The sequence below is a fragment of the Triturus cristatus genome, chromosome 3_1 (assembly GCF_964204655.1).
Source record: "Triturus cristatus chromosome 3_1, aTriCri1.1, whole genome shotgun sequence".
Taxonomy (NCBI): domain Eukaryota; kingdom Metazoa; phylum Chordata; class Amphibia; order Caudata; family Salamandridae; genus Triturus; species Triturus cristatus.
The window spans coordinates 679,299,117-679,325,325 of record NC_140583.1 but is presented as its reverse complement, the minus strand read 5'-3'; positions in this window follow the sequence as shown (position 1 = coordinate 679,325,325).

Sequence of the window (26,209 nt, the reverse complement as noted above, 5' to 3'; positions counted from 1 at the left end):
GGACTTGAAACTCACACTACAAACTTGTGCATTTCTTTAAAATTTCCAATGCACACTTCCATTGGTTTTGTAATAGGGGTCCTAATTTGTTTATTAGAAACGCCCACTACTTGGATCGCTTCTCCCGAGATGGGTAGGTTTGGGATGTCTGCTGTTCTCTCAGTAGAACGGGTAGCACCAGTGTCCAATAAAAAGGTAATGTCATTTCATTCTACCTTTCCATCAATATATGGACCTGACTGATCTACCGGTAAGGATGCGCCAAGTACGCACTCCTTCTCCTCCCCTCCCAGGCACCGTCATCGATCTTAATCTACAAAATACGTATCCTGCAAAAGAAACTGCGATGTTACATAATTTTTCTTACCACTTCCTTCTTGGAATCTGGCGTCCGCACTGTATTTGGCTTGACTCACAAAATTTGGCAAAGGGGCAGGTGGCAATTGACTCTGTAGGTTTACAACCTGCTGCGGTTGATTCATTAGCACCTCATTCTGCGTCTGTGGATTTAAATTTTGATTTGGGCCATTACTATACTGTATGCTTTTACACTTGTTTTTCCAATGCCCCAATTTTCCGCACCCATGACAAGGGAACTTTTTCTTGGCCTCTTCTCTGCTCATCCACCCTTTCGGTTTACCCCCTTTATTTTCACCCTGACCTTGCCCCCTTCCTATATTTCCTGCCTGATTTTGTAACTGGATTTCTTGCTGTTCTGCCAATTTCACTTGAGTCCACATCAATGTGTCTTCTAAATTCTTTCGCCTATTGTCAATTTCATCTCCACAATATTTTGCATATTTTAAAATCTCATCTATTGGCAAATTATGCCGCTTAATCATTTCAGATATTTCTTTACATACCCTGACACAAACCGATACACAAAATGCGTCATATCCTTATCCCCAATACTCTCAAATCCACTGTACTGTTTAAACACCTGTAGGAGGCGCTCATAGCACGCATGTACAGACTCATCCTTTTCCTGAGTTGTTCTATCTATTTTTATACAGTCTGTTTCTTTTGGGGGAATTTTCCCCTTTAAGAAAGTGATTACTTGATTATATTCAGTCCACAAATCAGCAGGCACCGCTATGTCAAAAAGACCATCTAGATCCTTCAACAAAACTTTCGACACCTTTGCAAACCTTTCAACTTGCCTGTACCATGCCACTGGTTTTTCTCTCAACTTAGGGAAATCATTTGTAAATTATAAAATATCCTGTCGGGTCCATGGGACATGCACATAACCCCCTCCCGGAACTTCTCTCATTGGGTACAATCCTTCTGCCTTCTCTGTTTCTTTCATTAAATATTCAGATGTTACTCGATTTGTTTGGGCTTCCTCCCTTTTCTTTGACCACCAAACTTTCCACCTGTCTAAGTCTCTCCATTTCCGCAATATAGTCATTAATTCTTTAACCTGCAATTTTCTTTCTGACACGTTAATGTTTTCCAAATCTTTATCAGAAAATGTTGCTCTATAAGGTTTTTGTAATACTTTGGATCGCCCTATTTCTATTCTCATTTCAGAAGCCAAATTTACCAATTTTTCATGAAATGCCTTTGCGTTTCGAGTTATGCTTCTGCAAATAAACAGCAATTCTTCCTCACTATAGGTATTTAACCTATCTAATCCTACATTTCCAGTTATCATTTCTTCTAATTTAACTCTTAATTTGAATATGTCTAATATTTTTGGTGGTGGATTTGGTTTCTCTATTTCCTGTGCCCATCTTTCTATTTCTTCTGAAGTTACAATTGTGGCACTTTTCGATCCAGTGGATGTCTCAATTCATACTTCTTTTGAGCAACCTGGTGTGGCTCTTCTAGGTGTGTCATTTATTTTGCCTCTTATTGGCAAGTCCATTGATGAAATTACTGACTCGCAATCACTAGTTTGGTCATCAACTACTAGCTTCTCTTTTCTTGGCTCAATAATAGGTGTAGTCATGACAGGTGTTTTAGGACAGTTTGTTTTATCCCCATACAGTGGGACAACAGGACCTATAGTCACTGGTATAGTCAGAGGTTCAGGATGAGCGTTTAACTGTGTTATCTTCTGTATTAATTTGTCTCTATTCTTATTTATTGCTTCTCTTTCTTTTTCCTGAAGTACCCTTTCCATTGTATTATTTGTGGCACTAAGGGTGTATCTAAAATCGGAGCATTTGGGGTAGTTCTATTGGGTCTTTCTTAATAAGGTGGAGGATTTTTCATTAAAATATCTTCTAAATAATCATCTTCTGAGTCTCTGCAACCAGTTAATGTTAAATGCTTTTTCTTTTCAGTAAACTTTCTTCCTGTCTGTTCCTCAGCCATCAATACAGGATATAACCCTTCAGTTAACATGGCCTGCCTCCACTGTTTAATCTGCTTATCTCGAGGTTCAGGTGGAAATTTTGGATAAAATCAACTCAAATTTCTATCACTCCTGGGTCTGTCTCGCTCAAATGCCTCAGTCTCCCATTCTTCTAGTGCTTCATACTGTGTTAATCTGGGTCTTGGGTCTAACTAATTCATTCTAGTGCATAAATTATGTAATACTCTTCCATTAAATGTTCCGTTCTCTGGGAACGCCAGTATTCCATCAGCTTTTGTATATTCTACCCAATTTCTCTAACCATACGCAAGTATGATAACCTCTTTCTACCATCATATAGGATGCTGGATTTTTCGGAGGAGGAATGAGAATTCCTTCTCTAGTTTTAATGGGTTTATCCTTTTTAGAATAATTCCTAATTTTCTGTATAAATGACATTTTTCTTTTTTCTCCATGCATTTTGCGTGATCTCCCTTTTATGAACTGTTCGTGGGCAATGCCTAAATGTCTTCTGTCTGGGTGAGTCCCTATTAATGTTGGATCGTACATACAAAATCCACTATCTTGTGATTCTATGTTTACAACTATTTCAAATGTCCGCTTTTTCTTAATACACTCCTCCAATAGTATAGCGCCTTCTAGTTTAGCAACCAATCAAATTGTGTTTTTCACTGTGCGTTTAGCCAATACCAGCGCGGCTCTCAGCGACGTCAGTATCACTCCTCACAATTGACCCCTCCCTTACAATTCTTGCATCAGTCACACATCCGCTGTTTCAATCAATCCCAGCGCAACTCTTTGTGATGTCAGTGCAGCACCCGCAACTGACCCCTCCTTTACAAAGTAATACGAAAACTTATTTTCTCACAATTTACATGCAATTTTTCATTAATCAACAACATAGAAACATTCGCTACTGTGTCTGATCCTCTAAATTCAAAGAATAGTCAACCTTTTACTGCGAGCAAACCTTTTCCACTTACTCTTCACACACTACGAGTAAAACCCTTCCGCTTACTCTTCACACACTACGAGTAAAAACTCTTCTGCTTACTCTTCACACAAGCATCAGAGAACCTGCTACTCCTTCAGTATTACCCTTTCTATGTGATATAAGACCAAAGATTCACCAGCGAACTCTTTTGCTACCAATTACTCTCACTTTTATACAAAAGAAAAATAATCCCTAAATCAGTTCTTCTAGTCCTGCGTAACTTTCAGCACTTTCCTAATCCAGACAAGTAACCTCGCTGCAGTATGGCTTCCATTCGCCACCCGCTATTCAATATTCCTGGGAATTTTCCAGACAACATTAAACAATACATAAACAATTAACGAATAACGGTTGTTAATGCATAAATCAAATAATTCAATCCACAATATTCTCTACCTAACTAACTAGAACCTAACCATCCCTCTGCTATAAAGAAATACTGATAGAATGTATGCATTCACATTTAAAAGGGACTCAGGGTTGACAGAATCTTCCTTGGTCTCTTACTTGATTGCCTGAAATAGATTAGAAGTATGTGGGATTGTTTTATATGTCCATTTGAGGCTTGATCTAAGCAAAATTGCGATGCCTCTTTTCGCATGTCCCCTGCTCACCGGGAGCGCAGGGCGGCTCAGCACATAATAATCTTCCATGGACCAATTCGTTATAATCCAGTGATGGAGCGTGGGTTACTAGCTCGGGTTACACACACATACCTAATACTCACCTGGGCCCAAAACATTTTCACAGATAAGCTACTAAACCCCGCTGTCATCAATATTGAGTTTACCTGTAATTCAATATTCACCTTTACCAAGTCTTACCAACTTAATCTCCTTAAGAATTCCTTTACTTGATGAATCAGGTTGCTGAGATTGTTTAAGGTAGAAAATGACATTTAACTTAAACTTGAAATAACCACAAACTCAAAAAGTTTTAAAATCTTTATCTAAATCAATAAATTTGTGAGTCAGAATCAAATACAGTTTCTCAAGAGGCAAGATAAAAATCAAATATAGCAAAGTCATAATAATGATCAATGAAGACGGTACCTGTAAGAGAGAGAGAGAGAGAGAGAGAGAGAGAGCAGGTACAAAGATAGGTTTAACAGAATTATATTTACCTAAGGTTATAGATGAACCCAACTCAACTGAAGATGGGCCAGATAGAATCTCCCAGGACAGGATGTTGACAGAGGATCAGGCAGATCCAGATCTGGGAAGGTGACCTCTTCTAAAGTGCAACGCCAGCGTTGCACCCCTCTCTGGCACTATTCTCCTCGAATGTCCCTCTTCTGAAATCCCCTTCTAGATGATTAGATTATCAATCAGTATCTCATTTCCTCGAGCAGAGTTTCTGACAACAGCAGAGTCTGAGACAGCGTCTCGGACAGAATCTGTAGTAGCATACATGTTGGGTCGGTGACGAGTCGGAATGACGGATCTGACAAGTCTGACAACAGTCTCTAGCTAACTTACCTCAATTATACTATTCTGCATTCGTGTACCACGCTCAAAAGTTTCAATATTTGTGTTTTCCCCTATTCTGATTGGTCAGGGCGAGGAGATGAGTTCATCACACCATATTAAAAGTAATATTTTCTCTTTGGACCATTGTTCTATGTTTCCGCCCCTTGATTTACTTTCCCATAGCTTTATTCCCACCCACATTTCACATTATGATCAATACAAGTTATACATTTTATTAAAAATTGTTGCTCTCGTCTGGGTCATTAGTTTGCTTTCCCAGGTGTCTTCGCCCAATGTGGCCTTGGCTGTGATTGAAGTGTGCCATCATAGTTTCCGACAAGTTACTATGCGCCTGCGCACGGATCAGGTGGGGTAGGGATTTCAGTCACCCTCCGAGGCCCAAATATGAACTAATAATAAAGTCAGAAAAAGACACGTTAGAATGCGACAATAAATGATTTCACTGTATACCACTTATCTCTACTCTATGCCCATTTACTTCTTTTAATCTTTTCGCATTGGTGCTTAGTAGAATTTATAGGTTTAGTTTATGCAATAGCATGTACATTACCATTTGAGTTTCAAGCGGCCATTTTTAAAGCTATTGCGCAGCTGCAAAGTTTTCCCACTACGCAGGTGCAGTAGACGCATGCGTAGAGAGTTTCCCAAGTTTTTGGCAGCCATTTTTAGACACTCGGGTTACTTGTTAGTAATACACATAGGCAAGCAACCCCTAGATACAGTATGTTTGTATGTAATACATTATTAGTATTCACAGGACTTGTTGGTTACATTGTTACATGTTATTTGAGAATATTTCATACAAGCAGGTTTTTCGAATACGAAACCTTGCTCCATCACCAGGACTCTTGAATACATATTACATCGGCGTTCTGTTCTTTGAAGAACAGCCATTTATTTGTGTTTGTGCTTAAACCGGCTGCGTTCCAGAAGACCAATCTAAGGCCCTTGCTAGGAAGAGTTACCAAACCTTAGGCCAACTGAACTATTTGTATTCAGAGCCCCTGCCACCCAACTCCATTTCTTGTTTTCATCCTCTATAGGTAGCACTCTGTCACTCTTTTTCTCTGGTTGGACCACTCCCATACTAAGAGAGTCTTGGTGAGTGTTCAAAACGGTTAATTTAGATTGGCCAGATTTAAGATTAATCTTCCACAATAGTTTGCCAAGCTTAAGAAACTGAAACCTTCTTTGGATTTCTGGGAAGCTTCTGAGTGAGTTCCTTCACCTGCTCTGGGATTCATATGTGCAAATTGGTGCCATTTCCCTGGATTGGGTGGCCTCACATGTGATTCACAGTATGCTGGTGTAGGCCAACTCTGCCTCATACTCTCTTAGCCAAGATTGTCAATGTTTGCATGGAGCAGCTTGCAGTTAAACAGACCTGTAGTCTACCTTGTTGCCAGTGTTATGGTGTGAAGTGGGCCTAGATCTTGGGGCTCAGGCATCCTTAGTTAATTATCAGTAACTCACAATACTCCAATATTCATTATCTCAGACCTCACCTCAAACAGTTGTGTTCCCTTTTATTTTCCCCTCAACTGCACTTTGCCTATGTGTGAGTGAACTTGTAGTGAAGCTAGGGATGCCACCTTTCCCAGAGCAAAATACCAGCCACTTGATCACATTTTAAGAATCTGCAAAACGCAATGGACATAATACTTGAATAGAATTTTATATAAAATTGTCTGGATTCATTTCTAACATGCCATTTCTGTCTTTGTTCACTTTAATTTTAAGTCAGGGATCTGCTTGCCTCCTTCCAAAAGAAAAATACCAGCTATTTCTTCATGTATTAAGAGTTTGCAAAGGTCAGGATGTAATATTTAAATGGAACTTCATATAAAATCATCTGTATTTATTTGTATCATGACTTTTCTGTATATGTTTACTTTAACAGTCAGGGTTCATCATTGAGGTAGCTTTAGAGCACATTTTAAAGTGCTTTCTTCTTATATTTGCTGTTTGAAGTATGTAGTAAAAGAAATACTGGCTGTAGGTGATTTTCTATTTTTTGTACTGGCTCCTGACTTTTTGTACTGGCTCACTCATTCAAATACAGGTCATGACAGTAAAAAAACATATGTAATCACCAAAGGAGAGTCAAGAGGAAAAAGAACGCAAGTACACCTTCTTGATTACAACATCATAACACATAAGGTATCCAGCCCTGCCAAGTACCACACTTCAGGGGTTAGACTAAAGCATTTTAATGTGGTGGTCTGCATCACCACATAAAAATGCATAGTCATGCATTATTAGCGCCTAGACACCACTTGCTGCAACGAGCTGCGAGGCACAAGCTGGCCAGGCGAGAGTGACCAAGACAGATGAGAGGACTCAGGAGATGGATTAAAAAAGCCACACAGTGAGTGCTACTGTGCTGCACTGATGAGCCCCACACTCTGCTTACTGGCCTCTGTAAGTTTAATTTGGCACACTATCAATACATGACAGCCTGGATCTGCAGCATGGCTGGACTGGGAACAGAAACCAGCCCTGGCAATGCCGCTCGACCGGCAATGGGGGGAGGGCAGGGGACAGGTAGGCAGGGGAGTGCTAGTGTCAATCACTACTGCCGCTTTTGTTGCAGGGGCGCAATATTGCAGCATTACTGGAAAACTGGCCCCCAGTAACACAACTGGCCACCACAGGTCAAAAACCGGCCCAAAAAGGCACATGCCACGGACCACTTACTAGTCTGACAGACCAGCATCATCTGTGCCAGCCTGCCAGCTGAGCTGCACTCATACCGGAACAGATCAGAGGGCCGATGTAATTTGTGATATCCTGATCAGCAACTTACTCCAGCCCTCAAGTGTCTGAGCAACAGTCAGCAGTGAGTGAGTGTGAGTCCACAGACACACAGAAGCTACAGAGATAGTTTGAGGAAGCAAGTATCATTTTCCCACCACTGAGTGTTGGTAAGTCAAGTGGCCAGTTATGAACTACAGGTGGGACAAACAATAGAGAGTGCTGTGCAAGGCACGCTTTAGGCACTAGTGCAGCCTCATCTGGCTCCGAGCTGGGGAAGCTACTGAGTTTAGGAATAATTTATGGGAAACACATGCTGAAGTTCCTTGTGTCGCTAGCAGTTTTGAGGCAACAACAAAAATGGTTAGCTAACCCTAGTGAATAATGTTTCTGCTGGAGAGAGTTGGAGTTTTATCTAGTGGCAGTTTTGACTCATCATAAGGTAGTATAGAGGGTTAATTTGCCTGCTGCAAAGAATGTGTACCATGCAGATCGCTGAATTCTTTTTTATGTGGCTAGCCCAGTGAGTTATTTGCTTTTGTCACAGAGATCCTTTTGTTACTGTGCAGTTCATAAGTTACAATCCTAATAACACACAGTGACCTATGAACTGTCATCAAAGAGCTGCATGCAAACTGCATGGTATAGGTTAGAATGTTATATTCTTTCTCTGTCTTTCATTATCCTTATGTTGCTAATTGGGATTCATTTGGGTGGAAATACATTTTTATTAGTAAAGCCAAACCCAAACTCTGTGGTATATTTTAAATACTGAGTCTGGGCTTCTCCAGACCAAACATCCATACTGTTTAGTATGGATGACATGTGACTCCTGCACCTTGTAATCCTCATTGTCTCATGTAACATTTACTATACACAAATGTACGCATGTATGATTCATTGTCTCTGTGTAATCTGCCTGTAATGTAAAGTGCTCTGTCATCCTTCACTGCTATGAGTAGTGCTATAAAAACAAATGATATAGGTAATATAGATGGGCTATGGAGAGATGTGGGCTGTGTTGGAGAGTGGTTGTGAGAGAATCCCTGGAGAAACAGGTCTAAAATATATTGTTGCAATGGGTGTCAAAGCGCTAATGCCAGCTCTGAGAGAGTGCGTCAGTGATGTCTGCACTGTGCTGTTTAAGACGAACATTATTTTAATGTTTAGTACTGTATAGATAGAGGAAAGGGGTTGGAACACAAATAAGTTGGATTAAAAAGTGTTTATGTAGCCTAGTTACAATGGCCTTGCAATTTTACACTGACTGTTCGAAGACACCAAAGAATGCCATAAATTCTTCATGGTACTGCAGCCCAGCTGTGGTGGTCAACAGAGATGTTTTAACTTGTAGATAAAGGTGTTGGAGTAATATGTGCATGGCGGTAAGCTGGAGAAGAGTGGGGTATTGGAGTTGGCTCCTGTTGAAGAGGATTCCAATGATGTTTCAGAGTGCATCACAATCACTGCAGATCATGATTGTCACTGTGTAACGGGAGAGAAAAGTAAATGAATCCTGGTTGGCTTAAGGGGAATAGTGACTTGTGAATAAATAGTGCTACAAGGTCCCACCCTACGACTGAAAGCACTTATTTTCTCATTGCTCAAAGGGTGTAGCTTCAGACATTTATCTGTTTCGATGGACTTTGTTGCTTGGTTTTGCTGGTGAAAAGTGTCACTCTCAAAATCACACATTTGGTTGGTGAATGTCACACACAAAAACACTGAAACCATGACGTTTTTCACACATAAGTGATACAGCGCGATTGTGCTCTTCCAATTCTAGGGGTGCATCATAATCATAAGTAGTTCGCACTTGCATTTATTCTTTTGTCGTATTAACATGAGACAGTAGAATGTGTACTGTAATAAGGTGATATGCTAAATGTATTTTCATGTAAACGTGATGAAATGAATGTTGCAATACATACGTGTTTAGTTGAGAACATTGGCATCTAGAATTTGTGTATGAGGCTTACAATTATTCACGTATTTGATGTGCTCATGTAACGTGTAGATTTAGAGATGCTGAATAAAAGGTTCATTTATATGTGGTTTCGAAAGGCCTTTGTGCCTTACTGTTACGATGGCCAGTTTCTGTATGCCTGAAATGTATTCTCCCTGTCTGCTCTTGTATTAGATTTAAAGGCTGAATTTCATGTGCATGTTGGATTGTTCTTTTCTCACCTTTTTGTTGCAGGTGGAGAAATTCACCTTTGTTAGTTAGAATAACGCTTTTGTTTTAGGAGTTGGGCTCAGGGAGGAGAAGATACATTTGTACAAGGAGTGCTGATAATGTGAGACTGTGTTCTTTCTCACTGGAGAAGGCCTGGGAATCAAGGTCATCGAGCCAGGAGCTAGGAGTATGGAAACTAAATGGAAATCCACATATGAGGAGGCACCCAGCAGGATGAGGCGATCGGATGAAACCTAATGGGCCTGCTTTATGCTTTAGTGTTTTGAATTAGGGACAGTATCCCGGGGGTTGAGTTAGGAGAAGAGAGAAGATCGATGGAGAGGTATAGGAAAGTGGGTTTCTGTTGCAGTAACCCCCCACTTTTTGCCAGACTACTGATGCACTTTTTCTTTGTGTGCCCTGGGTCCCTGCCAATCAGGTTCCCAGGGCCTGTGTTCTTTCCCCAAAACTAACCCAATTGGCATCTCTGGCCACAGGTCAGCCCCTGGTAAATGGTGCCACAGGTACCCAGGGCACTGTGACCAGGGAAGACCTCTAAGGGCTGCAGCACTTATTGTGCCACCCTTGGAGTCCCTGTACCTTTACACACACACACACACACACCCACACACACACACTGCATTTGCAGGCTGCGTGTTTTGGTGCAGAACAAAGTGAAGAGTCGACATGGCACACATCCCTGTGTGCCATGCTTACAACCCACTGCCCTGGCATAGGTCAGTCACCCCTCTAGCTGGGTGCCCTATGCCAGTGGTGAGGGTACAGGTGCATGAGCCCTTTATCCCTACAGTGTCTAAGTCCATTCTTAGACATTGTAAGTGCAGTGCTGCCATTAAGAGTATTTGGTGCTTGGAGCTTGTCATTATGAACTCCACAGCACCATAATGGCTACACTGAAAACTGAGAAGTTTGGTATCAAACTTCTCAGCACATTAAACCCACACTGAAACCAGTGTAGGATTTAATGAAAAATGCACACAGAGTGCATCTCAGAGATGGCCCCTGAAAACTAACCCACCACTAGTGTCCAGGCTGAGTGGCTGTTTTCAGCTGACACCACAGACATGTTTCTGGACCCCTGGTTCGAGAGCCTGCTGCTCTCTGGGGCCTGAAACAATGCACATCCTGGGACCAGGTGCCAAGCCTACTCCCCCAGGATGGGCAGGGTTCAGGAAGGGGGAGCTTCAAAGGCATGCCGCCTTTGTGAGCCTCCACTAGCCTTTAGCTTCTTTCAGCAACTGGTCCCCACTGGTTCTACCCCCCACTTTGGTCGGGAGAACCAGCGGGAAAAACAAGTGAAGAAAAAAGGTGTGCCCACCCCTGCCAACTCCATCCCTCAGGTGAGGGAGGCGAGGTGAAGCGCAGTTCTGAGTCCCCGCCATCTTGAGGATGGGGGACCCAACCAACATGGGGCAGGCTCCTGCCCCCGTTTCACTGGAGGGTGGCACGATAGGGGGTGTACCCAACCCAGGGAAAGGACCCATTGGTCCCTGCCCTTTACCTACCTGTAACACCCCTAAATCTAGTATTTAGGGGGCACCCTGAACCTTGCTTCCTCAGATCCAGCCTGACAACAAGAATAAAAGAAAAAGAAGGACCGAACAGCCGTGCAGCCAGCTAACAAGAGGAAGACGCCCACTGACTTGGCCCCAGCCCTATCGGCCTGTCTCCCCTAGAACCTGCTCCTGCAAAATCCCGGTGTGTCCTGCAGCCAGCAACCTCAACAACCCCGGAGGACCTGCCTGCCTTCACTTCCAAACACTGCTTCTCCCGTGAACACCGAATTTGTTCAACTGTAACCTCTGGCAGCAGCCAGAGACCGCGAATCCAGCCCACTCTGCACCCGCCGAACCCGTCCCGAACTTGAGTGGAAAAACACCACAAGGAGGTCACCCCGGTGATCCTGACCCGAGATCCGGCGACCCCTGACCTGCCTCAATCCTCCAGCCGACGCCTGCAGCCTAAATCCAGAAGGCCCCCATGACCGCGACCAGGAGCTGGTAAGAAGATCTGACCCCAAAAGGCACCCCTGCACCCGACGCCCCATGGCCTTGTGTGCCCAAATCAATGGTGCCTAACCAACCCTTAACTTCCCAACTTACCTCTCGAAGTGGTGGTCACACCCAAAAGTCCTTTGTCTCCCTGCCTGCAGTGCTTTTGCATTGAAAACAACAGGGCATCCGACCTCGAAAAAGCACCCTGCACCCGGCCGCCCCAGTGCCGCTGAGGGTGCACCTTTTGTAATACTTTGTTTTGCTATTTGCCCTGACCTAATCCCTAGGAGCTTTGCTCCCACAACCCAGTGGCCTGCTTGCCAGCAGCCACCAACCGGAGACCCCCTGTCCTCCATAGGATAACATTGGGCCTCAGCACTCTGCACCCGGCCGCCCTAGTGCCACTGAGAGTGCAACAACAGTGCATCACTGACCCTGGGGGACCTCTGAGTCTAACCTCAGAACCTCAACTCCAGAGACCGATTACCTAACTCCAAACCGATAACCCTATTTTCCTCCTTAGGATAACATTGACTGTTTTTCTTGGAAAAGTTTTTAAGTGTGGAGTTTGAAAACCTAAAGAAATTCTTTAAAATTGCACCGATTAACAAAAACGATTTTACTTACTTGTTTGCTGGTGATGTCCCAGTGTAGCATCCAGTTAGACTACACTGGGTAAGAAAAGTAATCTCAAAAGTAAATTACCTGTAAACACTAATTACCCCCAGGTCCCTCCTGTCCTCATCCCATTCCTAAACATAGTGGAGATCACTATCTCCGCGACAGAAAAAAAGAACAGGAGCATGCTGGGATACCTAACCCGCTCCCTCCCTCTGGGAGTACATAAGCGGTACCAGCCCAGCATGCAGCCTGTTCTTTTTTAATGTCTTCCAACAGAATGGGACGTGTTTGCTGACTTACCTGTGGATTTCTTCCATGTATGTCTCGTCGGGCTGCTGGGCTGTCCTCGACGTCCTGTTCCGCGTCTCCTGGCCTGCCAGGCTTGCTGGGAGTTGCGTTGATGGGCGCCCAGCCCTTTGCGGCTGGTGCGCCGGTTCTCTGGATTTCTTCCGGGTAACAGGGCTCGTCTTCCTAAGGCTTGGCCGGACTATAAGACGCGCTGATGAGGGGGTTTTGGGGGACCAGGGGCTATGCTGGGCGGTGCTCCTGGTCTCCCTGCTTGGCTTGTTGGAGTGCTGCTGGCCTTCTTTCCTCCCTGGCGCCCCTGCTGTTCGTGATATCGGTGCAGGGGCGGGCCTTGATGGGGGTCGGTGTCGGGCCAGTTGCTGCAGTCCTCTTCCCCGCCCAGCGCTGGTGTCCTGGAGGGTGCCTGGGCTGGCTCTTGGGGGCAGGGCACTTTTGGTGTGCTCTTCCTGCCCCTGTGGTGAGTACCGTATAGAGGTTCCGCTTTTCTTCACAGTTGCCTCGCACTTGCATGTTCCTCTGGCTTTGTGGTTTGTGCTTTGCCTGGCTGGGTCTGGCTGTGCGCGGTGAGGCTGCTTCGGCGATCTTGGCTGGGAGACCTGCTCAGTTGCTTCGGTGGTATTCTCACCTTGATTGCTGCTGGCGCTCTCTTTTTTTCCTCAGGGTTGTTGCTGGTGCTCTGGGACCCGGCGTCCTCTGATCTCTCCATCTGCTGGTTGATTCCTGTTGGGGCCTTTCCGTGCTGGCTTGTGGCGCTTTTTGTCCCTGCGTGCTGGGTTGGGGCTTTGCATGGCTTTCTGCGCTGTGTCTCTGCCTTGCTTCCCAGTGCTGTGGAGGGGAGGGGGCTTCCTCCACAGGTTGTGGGTTCCCAGGCCTCCTGGCTTCCCGCTTGCTTGGTGCTTGTTGCTGGATGGCGTCTGGGTGGGAGTTTGGGGGACGATCTCTGTTTGGTGGCGTTGGCCTGTCCCCCTGGTAGGTGCCGCATAGCGGGTTTCTTTCTTCCAGGTGCTGTGCTCTTCTGCTGTGCTGGCCTGCAGCCTTGGCTCCCTGTTTTCCACTGCTGGGGGTGTGCCGGGGCTGGCGGGTTCTGTGGGCTTCCGCCCGTTCCCCTGTGCACATGTCTGCGGTTGCGGGCTTTTCGTTTTCGTAGGGTTCGGCCTGGTTCGTTCCTCTGGCCTCTGGGCTTCCAGCCTTCCTGCCCTGCGTGCTTCTGTGTCCACCTTGGTTGCCTGTTGCACGGCTTCTTCCGCCTCCTGCCTGTCCGCCCTGTTGGTCCCTGCCTGTTCTTGTGGGTTCTGGCCTGGTGCATGCCTGTTTAGGTGCCTGCCTGCGGCTCCTGGTGCTGGGCATTTCTTGCGTCCTTCCGGGGGTGTTGGCTTGACCTGTGCTCGGGGTGCCTTGTTTCTTCCTGCCCCCCTGTGCCTAGCTGGTGCTCTGGGCTTCGCTGTGTGGGGTTTCCTGGCCTGTGGTCTTTCCTCCCTGCTGGCGCCTGGTTGTGCCTGGGTGTGTCGGCTGGGCCCGCCGGTGCCCTTGCGATCGCTCCTCTCCTCACCTCCGGCATGCCCTTCTGCCCGGGTTGGTGGGCTCCTTCCCCGGCGAGTTCCCTGTGGGTGAGGTTCGTGCTGGTTGTGGGTCTGGGAGGTGGGCCTGTGGCCCCCCGATCCCCCCGTCTGCGGGTGCGGCTCTTCTGCTCTTGCGCTTGGCCCCTGCTTGGGTTTGGCTGGGTCGCTTCTTGCGTCCTGCGCCAGGGTCCTTGGTGCTTTCCGGACTCCCTGTTTCTTGGGTTCCGTTGTTTTTCCGGGGGGGAAGGGCTGTTCTGCCCTCCCTATGTCCTGGCAGGCCTTGGCCTTCGTTGGCTGTTGGCTCCTGGGCTGTCCTGGTGTGGCCCCTGGTTGGCTTTCTGGCTGGTGGGGCTTGGTTTCCTGTTGTGGTTTCCCGTTCCCCTCTTGTGTCTCTTTTTGTGGCTTGGTGTGCTTGGGGACTTTTGCCTCTCGCTGCCACTCCCTTTGATGCCTGTGGTGGCTGGGTGTTGTGGGTCTTCCTTGGCTTCTGCCGGGGTGGCTCATTGGTTTCTTGGGTGCGTTGCTTCTGTGCCCCTCCCTGTCTGTGGGTTCAGGCTGCCCTGTGCCCTTCTTTCCTGCTTTGTGGGTGCCGTTCCCGGCGTCCTCCTCGCCATGCCTTCTCTTGGTCTTAGCCAGTGGATTTGTTGGTGGGGCTGCCGGTTGTGGTCTGGTGCCGGCCTCCCCTGGTGTGTGCTGCATCTCCGCTCCCCTTTTCGGCCTTGTGCTGGCGGTTGGTTTTGCCTGGGTTCTGGTGCTGTGGCGTTCCCCTTGTGGGCCTGTCCTTGGGCTTGTGCATATCCCTCTCCCGTGCGGACTGCTTTCGGCCTGTGGTGTCTCTGGCCGTTGCTCTTGCTGGCTCTGCGGGGTTTGTCATTCCCTTTTTGGGTCTGTTCCCACGCCCCCGGGGGGTTGTGCACCTTTGGTTTCTCCGGGCTCCTCTCCTTTAGTTTTGGGTGCCTGGGGTGTTCTGGGGTGCTCTTTGGGGCCTAGGCTCTGTCTCTGTTGGGTTTGATCACTTGCGGTCCCTGTTTTTGGCCTCCCTTTACGGGGCCCCTACCTGAGTCCCTGCCTGGGTCGATCCCTGGCCACTCGTTCTCTGGTGCTTTGGGGCATCTTTTTCGGCCTCTTGGTGGCCGGTGGTTCTGGCCCTGGTGGTCTGGGTACTGGGTTGGTCCTGTGTCCTTTCCTGTGTGGCTCCTTTGCGCCTGGCTGGTGCGCTGGGGCCTTTGTGTTGGTTGACGGTTGTGGCTTGCCGGTATCCCTCTCTGTTCGCCTGCTGCTTCTCCTCTCTTGGTGGCGTGGCGGTGGCTAGCTTTGGTGCCATTCCCTGGGCCCCTTCTTGGTAGTTTTTTTTTGGGGTTGGGTCGGTTGGCCCTTTCTCTCTCCTTTTGGGTTCTGCTGGCACTGTGTTGGGGTCCTCCTGGCTGGCTGGCCTGTCAGTTGTCCGGTTGGCTTCTTGGGTCTTTCTGGGCCACCTGCGTTGTTGTGCTGTTGGCCTCCTTGTTGGTCCCTCCTGTTTTGCTCTTCTTGGGGTTCACCTTGGGTGGTTCCTTGGTGTCCTCCTGGCCTGTGGGTCGGCTCTTGGTTGGTGGCGGTTCCTCCTTCCCGGTTCTGGGGTTTGTTTTCCCGGTTCCGTGTTCGGCCCTCGGTTGTTCTCTCTTGGCTGCGCCCTGGCCGTGTGTGGAGTCTGCTTCGGGTGGCACTTGTTGCTCTCCCTGGCCTTGATTGGGTGGGTTCCTGGGTTCGTGTCCCTGTGTCTCCTGCTTTTGGTTGCCTCGGTCCTGGCTGGTTCCTGTGCCCCGGGTTTTCTTCTCCCGGTGTGGCAGCCTTGGCAGCGGCCGTATGGTGTCTCTGCTGGGGTTGGCGGCTTGTCTTTCCTGCCTTTTGGCCTGGGCCTTCTGTGGGATATCCGTGCCTCCGGCTCCCTATTGCCGCGGTTGTCGGCTGTTGGTGGGGGGGGGGGCCTTGCCTGGGTTCCTTGGCCCCTTTCTTCCTGGTTGTTGCTCTGGGTCGGTGCCTGTTTTCTTGTCTGGTTCCTCCCTCTTCGGTCTTTGCGGCTCTGCTGGTGGCTTCCCCTGGTGTGTTGGGGTTGGTCCTGTGGTTGGTCGCGTTCATTGTTCTCTTGCTTTGGCGTGCCTCTGCGGTCTCGTCTTCCTTCCCCTCGCCTTTTGATGTAGTTGTTGTGGGTTGGTCCGGCTGTGGATCGCCTTCTTCCCTGCTCTGGGGGGTTTCGCTCTCTGTCTTGCCCCTGCTGGGTTCCTTCCTGGGCCTTCAGCCTTGTCACCCTGTGCGGCCTCCTCACGTACGCTCTCGGGTGTTGGGCCGGGTTGGCCTGTTTGTCCCTGGTGGGGCGGCTGCTTGGTGGTGCCTGGGGCTGTGGGCTTCTCTCTTGGTGTTTTTTCTCCCTGGTCGTTTGCCCTTCCTGGCTGGGTTGCTCCATTGGGGTGCTTCCGCTTCTCCAGGGCTCCCTTCCCCTGGTAGTTCTGGGGGGAGGGGGTCTTTCTTTCTGCCCCTCTGGGTGTTCCCTTGGTGCTTGCTTCCCCTGGTAGTTCTGGGGGAGGGGGTCTTTCTTTCTGCCCCTCTGGGTGTTCCCTTGGTGCTTGGCTCTGGGTACGGGGCCTCCTTCGGGCTTGCCTGGGGGGTTCTTGTGCTCGTTTGCGGTCCTTTCTTGGTCGTCCCCCGCTTGTTTTTGGGTCTCGGCTCTGTCAGCTTGGTTGGGGGCATGGCTGGTTGTGTGCTCCTGTTTGCGTTTTCTTGTGGGCTCCCTTCTGCTTCGGTTGGGTGCCATTTTGTTTCTCGGTCTGGTGCCCTTGGCGTTGGTGGGTGTCCGGAAGGCCGGGTTGTTTGCTTTGTTATTCTCCACTATGTTTAGGAATGGGATGAGGACAGGAGGCACCTGGGGGTAATGTCCTATTACTTTCCAGTAATCTTCATTACTCCTGGTCCCGTTGTCCTCGTCCCATTCCTAACACCCCTCCCTCCCTCCCAGGCGGCCTGCCTTCCGGTTGTTGGCTTGGTATTTTCAGGCTGCATGCTCGGCTGGTATCTCTTATGTACTCCCAGCAGGAGGGAGTGAGTTAGGTATCCCAGCATGCTCCTGTTCTTTTTTCTATCGCGGAGATAGTGATCTCCACTATGTTAAGGAATGGGACGAGGACAACGGGACGAGGAGTAATGAAGATTACCGGTAAGTAATAGGACATTTCCTCCATAGGATAACATTGACTGTTTTTCGGTGAAAAGTTTTTAAGTGTGGAGTTTTGAAACCTAAAAATATTCTTAAGAAATCGCACAAATAACCAAAACATATTTACTTACCTGTTTGCAGGAAATGTCCCAGTGTTGAATCTAGGTATCCAGCAATGAGTTAGAAAAGTAAAGTAAAAAGTAACTCACCTGTAATTTACTGAAAAAGCCTATTCATTTCAATGTACTGTATTTGCTAAGTGTTGCAACCTACTGCATACCATGTAAATCAAACAAAGTACAATTTCTATTGTATTTCCAAACTGTTCTACAATCATCAACTTATTAGTGCAAAGTATTTCATGCTTACCTGTGCCAGGCTTGCTTGGTTCTAAAATAAAATGACGGTATATTTTTTTATATACAAAAACAAATGGCCTGGAGTTCAGTTCTTGAGTGTGTGAATTCATTTGTTGACTGAGTGTGTACATCAAATGGTTAACACTGTCCTCCGATACTGCCTTACTGCTCGACCTCTCTACCACAAATAGAGAGTAAGGTTCTATCTAACGTTAACCTCTGCCTACCTCTGGGGTCACATGGACTATACACACTATACCTCCTTTTGGTGTAGTATATATAGAGCCAGTTTCCTACAAGAAAGAAGGAGCATCTTAGAACGAGCTCTGTAGCCTTAGGCTACTTGACCCATACAACGTGAGTGCACTTCTTAGGCAGTCTTCCTGCGCTGACACCTTTTCCTAACTTACCTGAGGAATGCTAAGTAAGGATGTCACGTTAGCAGTAGTGGAGGGACAGACTAATGCTTTATACTTATGAACCTTCTATGAAGTCTGATCTTGACGTGGGGGCTCTTATTGTCTGCGTTCTGGTATTAGAATGTATCATTCTTTTCATGATCCAGCAACTAAATCTTGCATGTAGATTTGGCTCTGCATTAGTTCCGATGTAATTTTACAACCTCTTCTTGAGGTGTCTGTATGTTGCTTTATAACAAACCAACTAACCAAGAAATGAGGAGTCTGTGATTCTTCTGAGTCATGATTCTTTGAGCTTGTGAGTCTGACCTAATGAGTTATTTCATCCCTCTACAATTCCAAAGCAGGTACAAACGGTCCATTGACCCAGGGTTCCAGAGTACATCGAGGAGAGGGAACTCAGCCCCATCATAAGCAATTTGAAAATGTGGCAGCTATGCTTCTTAGAGTTTCTCGTTGCTCAAATGGGTGTAATATCTGATATTTATGTTTCCTGTGTCTTCATTGCTTGATTTTTGCTTGCGAGAAAGTGTCCCTCATAGTTGTTGGATGTCACTCATAATTAAACTGAAATTATGAAAATGTCACACATAAGCAATCTGAAACTTTGGTAGCTATGTGTATCTTGAAGATTAGTCCACCATCGGGGACAAGGGAGGAAGGTTTCGCCTGCCACAGGATAATAGTGGAGCGTAACTACGCCTCTAATTGATAACATAAGGGAGATTGACTAGAGTCCAGGGAGAGTATAATGCACAACAAGTTCAGTCTAAACAAAGATACAGTACAAAAACGTGTTTATTTCGAGATATTGTACATATATATTATTAGATTTTCAAATTATACATCGTGGAGCAAATGAGAAGACAATATGCACAAAACATATGTACACTGAACATATACAACAAAAAAATCTGGGCTGATGAGAATAATTAGATTACTAGGTAAGTTCTCTTATAACCCCACAAAAGAGCTCAACAGAATGGAATAGACCTAAAAGGCAAAAACATGCACGTATATATCCAACAGTCTTAGTATTCATGCACTCCACATTCTCGCACACATCAAATGGAACAAATTATATACAAAAAACAAGCCATATAAAAAAGAGGGAGAAACCCAAAGAGAATACAGGGCAATGGTGTGTGTAGTGAGTGCTCTCAATGGTTTGTCGCCCAGTGGTTTCTGTCTTGCACAGTGCCGACGCGTGTTTCGGTGCTGGGCTAGCAAGCAGCCATCACCTTCTTCAGGGCACTTGAGTCTTGGATATCTAAAAAGAGCACTAGGGTGGAGAGGACCAGGTAGCATGGGGTAATTTTACAGTTATAACCTGGATCCAAAAGTAAACACTTCTCATGTACAGCAGCTCCGAAAAAGTGAGACTCCAGAGATGGAATAGTACTTGAAGGATGCTCTTTAATTAAACAGTGGAACTGAAATAAATCACGCACTGATGAGTAGCAGAAGATTGGGGAAACGGGGTCCAAGATCAAACTATCCGATTCACAGAGATCTGGAGGAACAGATCTCTCAGGGAAATAAGAATAAACGCTCACTTTCTCTTATGGTCGTGTCTTTATTCAGCGTACCGAGGGTCAAACTTCTCAAAAGCTGGGGAGGTTTGCGCTGCCATCCCGGTGTTGGCGATGGTCCGTCCGGGTTAGACACGAAGGAAGGAACCCAGGGAGCAGGAGGGACACCGGGTTCTCCTCCCGGAGCGGCGACGGGATTCAGACGTCCCGGTCTTCAGAATTAGTAACGGAGACCGTCTTGGCAAAAGATCCAAGGCGGGAGATCAATGTGTATCTTAACATGAGCCTGTAGATCAAGACCAATTTCTATATTGAGGCATAGGACAAAATGTACTTGTCTCCTCCAGTACTCAAGTACCTTATTGTTATGTTATGCATTTTAGTATGTTCTACTGCGCGCTCTGTGTCTTCGCGTTCCATAGAAAATGGAACGCGAAGCCAAGAGCAGTTACATGCTAGAGATTAGCCGATGGTCAGCTGACTGGTTGTGCTGCTGTACCTGCCTGTATTCTTTGGAATAAAGATGATTTGACTACTAAATTATCTACGGATCTTCAATCTAACAATTGGCGACGATCAGGATTTCTCACGAACTTCCTATTTATGGAAGTTTATTTTATTTTTTTTCTAAAGTAAAGCAAGAAAATACCGGCAGAGTTGACGCGATGCATTTTAAAGAGTTCACCGGAACTTCAAAGTTGATGAACTCATGCCGCGGAGGAGAGCGACCTTTCAGACAGGTGAGCGATTTATTTAATAAACTTCATTCGCTATCACTGTTGAACATATGCTGTGCTGGACCTTACCGTTCAAATGATTCAAGTCCAACGGCAGTCCATGGCAACCAGCTGATTGTTCAATTCTCGTGACCAGCTGCTCAAGCTGCGAGTGATTCAAGTGAAATCTGTGTGCGCGTCACACGTTTTCTTACGGAACGTGGTGTGTCATATGACACGTAGCGGCCATCTTGGATTGGGAAGACCTATTTAAAGTTTATAAAGAGCATTTTTGATGACAAGACGGATTTTCCTCTGCACCTCGAGTTTTCAAGGGATTTCTTTTCAGCGATTGACTCACTTCACTATTTCTTCACATTCAGGTGAATACTTTCAGTCTTCATTCATTGAATCTACAGTTGATTTTTATTTCTATTTCAACTTGGAACTTTGTCTCTGGAAATAATTTTTTTCTTTCACTTTAATTTATGTGGTGAAGAAATGACAGTGTTTTGCTGTAATTTACACTGAACAATTCCACTGTATTTGTTCTGGTATTTACATTTTTTTTTTAAAACTTTTTTTATTCTCGTAGCTGTTAGCAACATGAGTCAACAAACCTTTTCATTAAGTCACCCCGAAGCTTTTTGGTCTAGTGGTTCTGAACCAACTTTAAAATGGACAGAATGGAAAGAATATTTTTTTAACTATATTGAGACTGTGGATTCGGACGGCAAGATGTTAGCTGATCAGAAGAAACGTATTTTATTATATTCACTAGGCCCACAAGGACTGAAATCGTACAACCAAATGAACAAACCCATAGTTGGGAGTGGGGATAGCAGTGTTTTCACTGTTGCCTTGTCCAATTTAGATAAATACTTTGCTCCCAAAGTGTGTATCAGTATTACCCGATACAAATCCTTCCAAAAGAAACAACAAAAGAATGAATCCGTTGATGATTACATAAGTGAGTTAAAAACATTGGCAACGGATTGTGCTTTTGGTGAATTATTAGAGGATTTAGTACGTGACCAAGTGGTAATGAATGCCAATAATCCTGCTATTCAGGAACGCCTATGGATGAATGGTGATGCCAGTCTTGATGCTATTCTTGCTGTTGTCCGTAAAGCGGAAACATCTAGTAGATGTGCAAATGCTTTAAAAAACGACAGTTTCTAAAGATCTTGTTGCTAAAGTAAGTTCCAATAAAAAAAAAAATTATAACAACAAACAAAAATCTGATGGATGGAGTAAGTCCAGATCGTCCAGTGAACCACACAAATGTTATAGATGTGGAAGTCTTGAGCATTTAGCTCTTGCAAAATCTGGTCCCGCGAGAAAGACTAAGGGCCTCATGTAGGTAAATTAATTTTACCGGTTCTTAAATACCGAGCCGTACCGAATCGGTAAATTAGAATCGGTAAGTTATATGTAGGTAAAAATTCGGTAACAGTTACCGATTCGGTAACATTCGGTAAATACGAATCGGAATTCACCGATTCGGTAAACACCGAGGTGATAATTACCGAATCGGAAAATACCGAGGTGGTATCTACCGATTCGGAAAATACCGAGGTGGTATCTACCGAATCGGAAAATACCGAATCGGTATGTAGGGATTCGGTAAATAACATCACATGACTTGACGAAACAGCTAATCCTGTGCAACGACAGCCCACCCAACCAGGAACTGCCCACACCCAGGCAGGTGTACACAATTAGCCGAAGTGGCCACACCCAGGCAGGTGTACATAATTAGCCGACCCTGGAGAGGCTTGGAGTGCAGAGGAGAGGCAGGGAGCAGTTGCATGTGCGAGCGGGAAACGAACAGCATGTCCAGCCAGAGAACACAGAAAGACGGAGGGGAAAGGAGGAGGAAGCTCAAATTCAGCCCCAAGGAACTCCAGGTGCTGGTGGAGGAGGTGGTGAAGCAGCACCAGAAGCTGTTTGGGAGGCAATCCCTGCAAGTGCCTGAGGCCGAAAAGCGCAACATATGGCTGGCCATCCAGGCGCAGGTCAATGCTGTGGGAGTGACCCACAGGGACATTGAGGTCCTCAAAAAGCGCTGGTATGACCTGAGGATTGTGACCAAGAGGAAGATGGGCGACATCCAGAAGGAGGCCAGCCAGACCGGAGGTGGAACCAACAGGGCACCTGCCCTCACCGAACTGGAGGAGCTGGTGGCGGCCACAATCGAGCAAGAGAGCGTCGTGGGTCTTGGGGACGCCGACAGCTCTGCCAGAGCCGCAACACACCAAGGTAAGACGAAAGCACAGCAATGTAGCCTCCCCTACCCCTATCCCACATCCCCCATTGTGAAACGAGAATCACACTGCAGTCCACACGTGTCAGTGCAGACAGGCAATGCATTCCGGGAGATGTAGTCAGGGCAACACTAACCATGACGTAAATGTTACAGGGCAACAAGGCATGTCACGCACTCGAGGCACAAGGAGACAGAGGACAGATTGGAATGTGAAATGATTTATTGTGACGCTTGCAATGCAGCCCTTCGGGGACACTGAGCCAATGTTGTTTTTCTGTCCACAGATGTGACATCATGCAGTACAGGGCATGCTGCAGGGGAGACGGCACACCGGCCACAAAAATCACCTCTAGCCAGCACGAGTTCAGACCAGGGAGCAGGCCCACTGGCAGCCGCACCACCAACACAGCCAGCCTCGCCGCACACAGAGCCAGCATCACCTCACCGAGAGCCAGCATCACCACAACCAGAGCCAGCATCGCCACTCATGTTCGAATCACCGGCCACATCTCCGCTTGCAGGTGTGAGAATGAGGAGGCGTCCAGCAGCCAGGCTACGAGCCTTCGACACCTCGTCAGACGACAGCATGGGCCCAGAAGACCGCACCGGGCCCCAGGAAGGGAGCCATCCCACTGTGCCCCACACCTCACAGGTAGCACAGACGGGAGCAAGAGGGCGCCGCAGGTCGCGTGTCCAGAGTCCACCAGCACCCACTGACGGCCATGGTGTCTTCTTGGGGCTCGAGGGCCAAATGTTGAAGCAACAGCGCCTGCAATCAAAGGCAGTTATGTCAGTCCAGAGGCACATGCGGGTGATGAAGACAAGCTTAGTCAACATGGACACAAACATTGGCGGCATGGCTGCGGGCATTCGGGACATGTCCCAGTCAATCCAGCAGTTGTGCAGCAAATTAGATGCTGACATCGAAGCACGGCGCCGGGAACGCCAGAGAAGGGACACTACCAGCAGGGCACTCAACCGTCTGGCAACTGCGACTTCCCTACTTTGCCGGCGCTCTGTGACGATGCAGGAGGGCCTAACACAGTGCTGCAGCGACCTGTCTCGGGGGATGGTGCAGGTGACAAGTGCACTAGGGGTGCTATTGACTAGTCAGGCGTCGACAACTGCTGCAGGGGATGCTGCGGAGAGCATCGACACCAGCAGCAGCATCACACCCCCCGTCCCCGAAGCACGCAGGAGCAGCAGGCGGCTTGGGGTTGGCTCTAGTGAGGATGCACAGGCCGTGCAATCCACCACTGCAGCGCGTATGCGCAAACATTGATGTGGCCCTGCTTAGCCACTTCCCATTGGGTGACGTAACCCTGGACATACTCATTGTATAGATGGTATATTGCCAGATTGGCCTGTTCATGTGTTCATGGCGTGGTGCCACATTAAACTACGTCATGACTTCTCACAACTCGCTGTGTCCCCTCACTTACTCAGAAATAGTTGCATGTGATCTCTGCCCGTCTCTCTCTCCCATCGATTGCAGTTGGCACTCTAGCTGCGCTGCCCTCTGGCTGGCCTGACTCATCCTCGTTGTCCTCAAAATATGTTAGTTCCACATCTGTACCTTTTTTCGTGGCAAGGTTGTGCAGCATTGCACAAGTGGCAATAATCTTGCAGCAGGTGATGGGTTTGTACTGGCGTGCGCCTCCGCTCTTGTGGAGGCAGCGGAACCTGCTCTTCAGTAGTCCAAACGTGCGCTCCACCACATTGCGTGTTGTTTTGTGGGCCACGTTGTATCGTCTCTCACTCTGGGTTGCTGGGTGTAGGTAGGGAGTGAGGATGAATGAACGGCATGCATATGCACTGTCGCCTGGATGAGTAATAGGGAACCATCAGTTACATGCCTCTATACACTCTGATTTGCAGGTTTCAAGGGGCGTCACTGTTACTTACCCAGCAGGTATCCCTCTCCGAATTCGCCGGCACGCAGTCGTGTGTAGATCCCACTATTCTGGAAGATGTACGAGTCGTGGGTGCTCCCAGGAAACTTTGCAACTATATCTGTGATGATGTTCCCTGCATCACAGATCACCTGCACATTGATGGAGTGGGTGGACTTCCTGTTCCTGTAGATGTGCTCTGTATCAGCTGGTGGACAGATTGGGATGTGTGTACCATCTATACAGCCGATGACATGGGGGAACTGTGCCATGTGATAAAAGTCTGTTTTTGTTTTCTGCAGTGCAGCCTGTGTGTTTGGGAAGCTTATGTAGTGGTGCATTCTCTGCATCATGGCATCCAGGAACTTCCTGAAGAAACGGGACAGGCAACTCTGGGATACACCACCCACCGCAGCTATCACCACCTGATAACTGCCGGATGCCAGTAGATGTAGGCTGCAGAGCACCTGCACATGTGGTGGTATGGCGTGCGCCCTTCTTGTTGGCTGGTCCAGGAGTGGGTGCAGGTCCCTTATCAGGTCCATGATGGTTTCGGGGTGTAGCCTGTACCTCTCATGTATCTCTGCATCAGTCAGCTGTAATAGTGTGATGCGCTGTCTGTAGATTTGTTCCTCCCGTCGCCACACCCTCAGTCCTGCTGCCTGTTGACGTAGGCGCCTTGCAATGACGTACATGGCGGCCATGTTGTCCACGCTGTTGCATTTTGGGATTGCTTATGTGCATTGTTGATGGTTACCACCTGCTTTCAATCCGTGTTAATTACCGACTCTTATTTACCGATTTTCCTGGATTTCTTAATTACCGACTGCTCCTACATGTCATTTTAAATTTTTACCACTTCATATTTACCACTTCATATTTACCGATTCGTTAATTATGTATTCGGTAAATATGAATCGGTATTTTAGAATTCGGTAACTATGAATCGGTATTTACCGCCTCATATTTACCGAAAAGTGGTTTTTGGACTCCTACATCTCACTTGTCTGAATACCGGTCGGTAACGGCATATTTACCGAAAATCGGCCGTTACCGACCGGTATTTCGCTACCTACATGAGGCCCTAAATGTGGTGCGTGTGGTATATATGGACATTACACTAAAGCATGTAGGAGGAAAAATAAAGCTGTTAAGTGTGTCCAAGTAGATACAGATTCCGATGGTGATGCGAGCAGTAATGATGAACAGGTGTCTGAATGTTCTGTAGCTATAAAAAAAAAACTTCTTCTCAATATTAGAGATGGATGCTTGCTGATTGAAAATAAACCAGAGTGTTGGATCCACATAGGTGGAGTGCCTGTAAAAATGTATGCTGACTCAGGTTCACCCTATTCTATAGTTAATGAAGAAGTATGGAAAAAGCACTTAATTGGCAAGGTTGGTTCAAAACTCTTTCCCTCTGATATTGATCCTGAAGGTTATGGGGGTGAGAAAATTGATAAAATCGGTTTTTGGTGGTTAAAATTTGAATTTAAAAATCGTCAATCCTATGGTAAGTTATATATTTCCAGAAAGGGCCCATCAGTTTTGGGATGGAAAGACCATGGGAATATACATATAATTCTTGACCCAAATT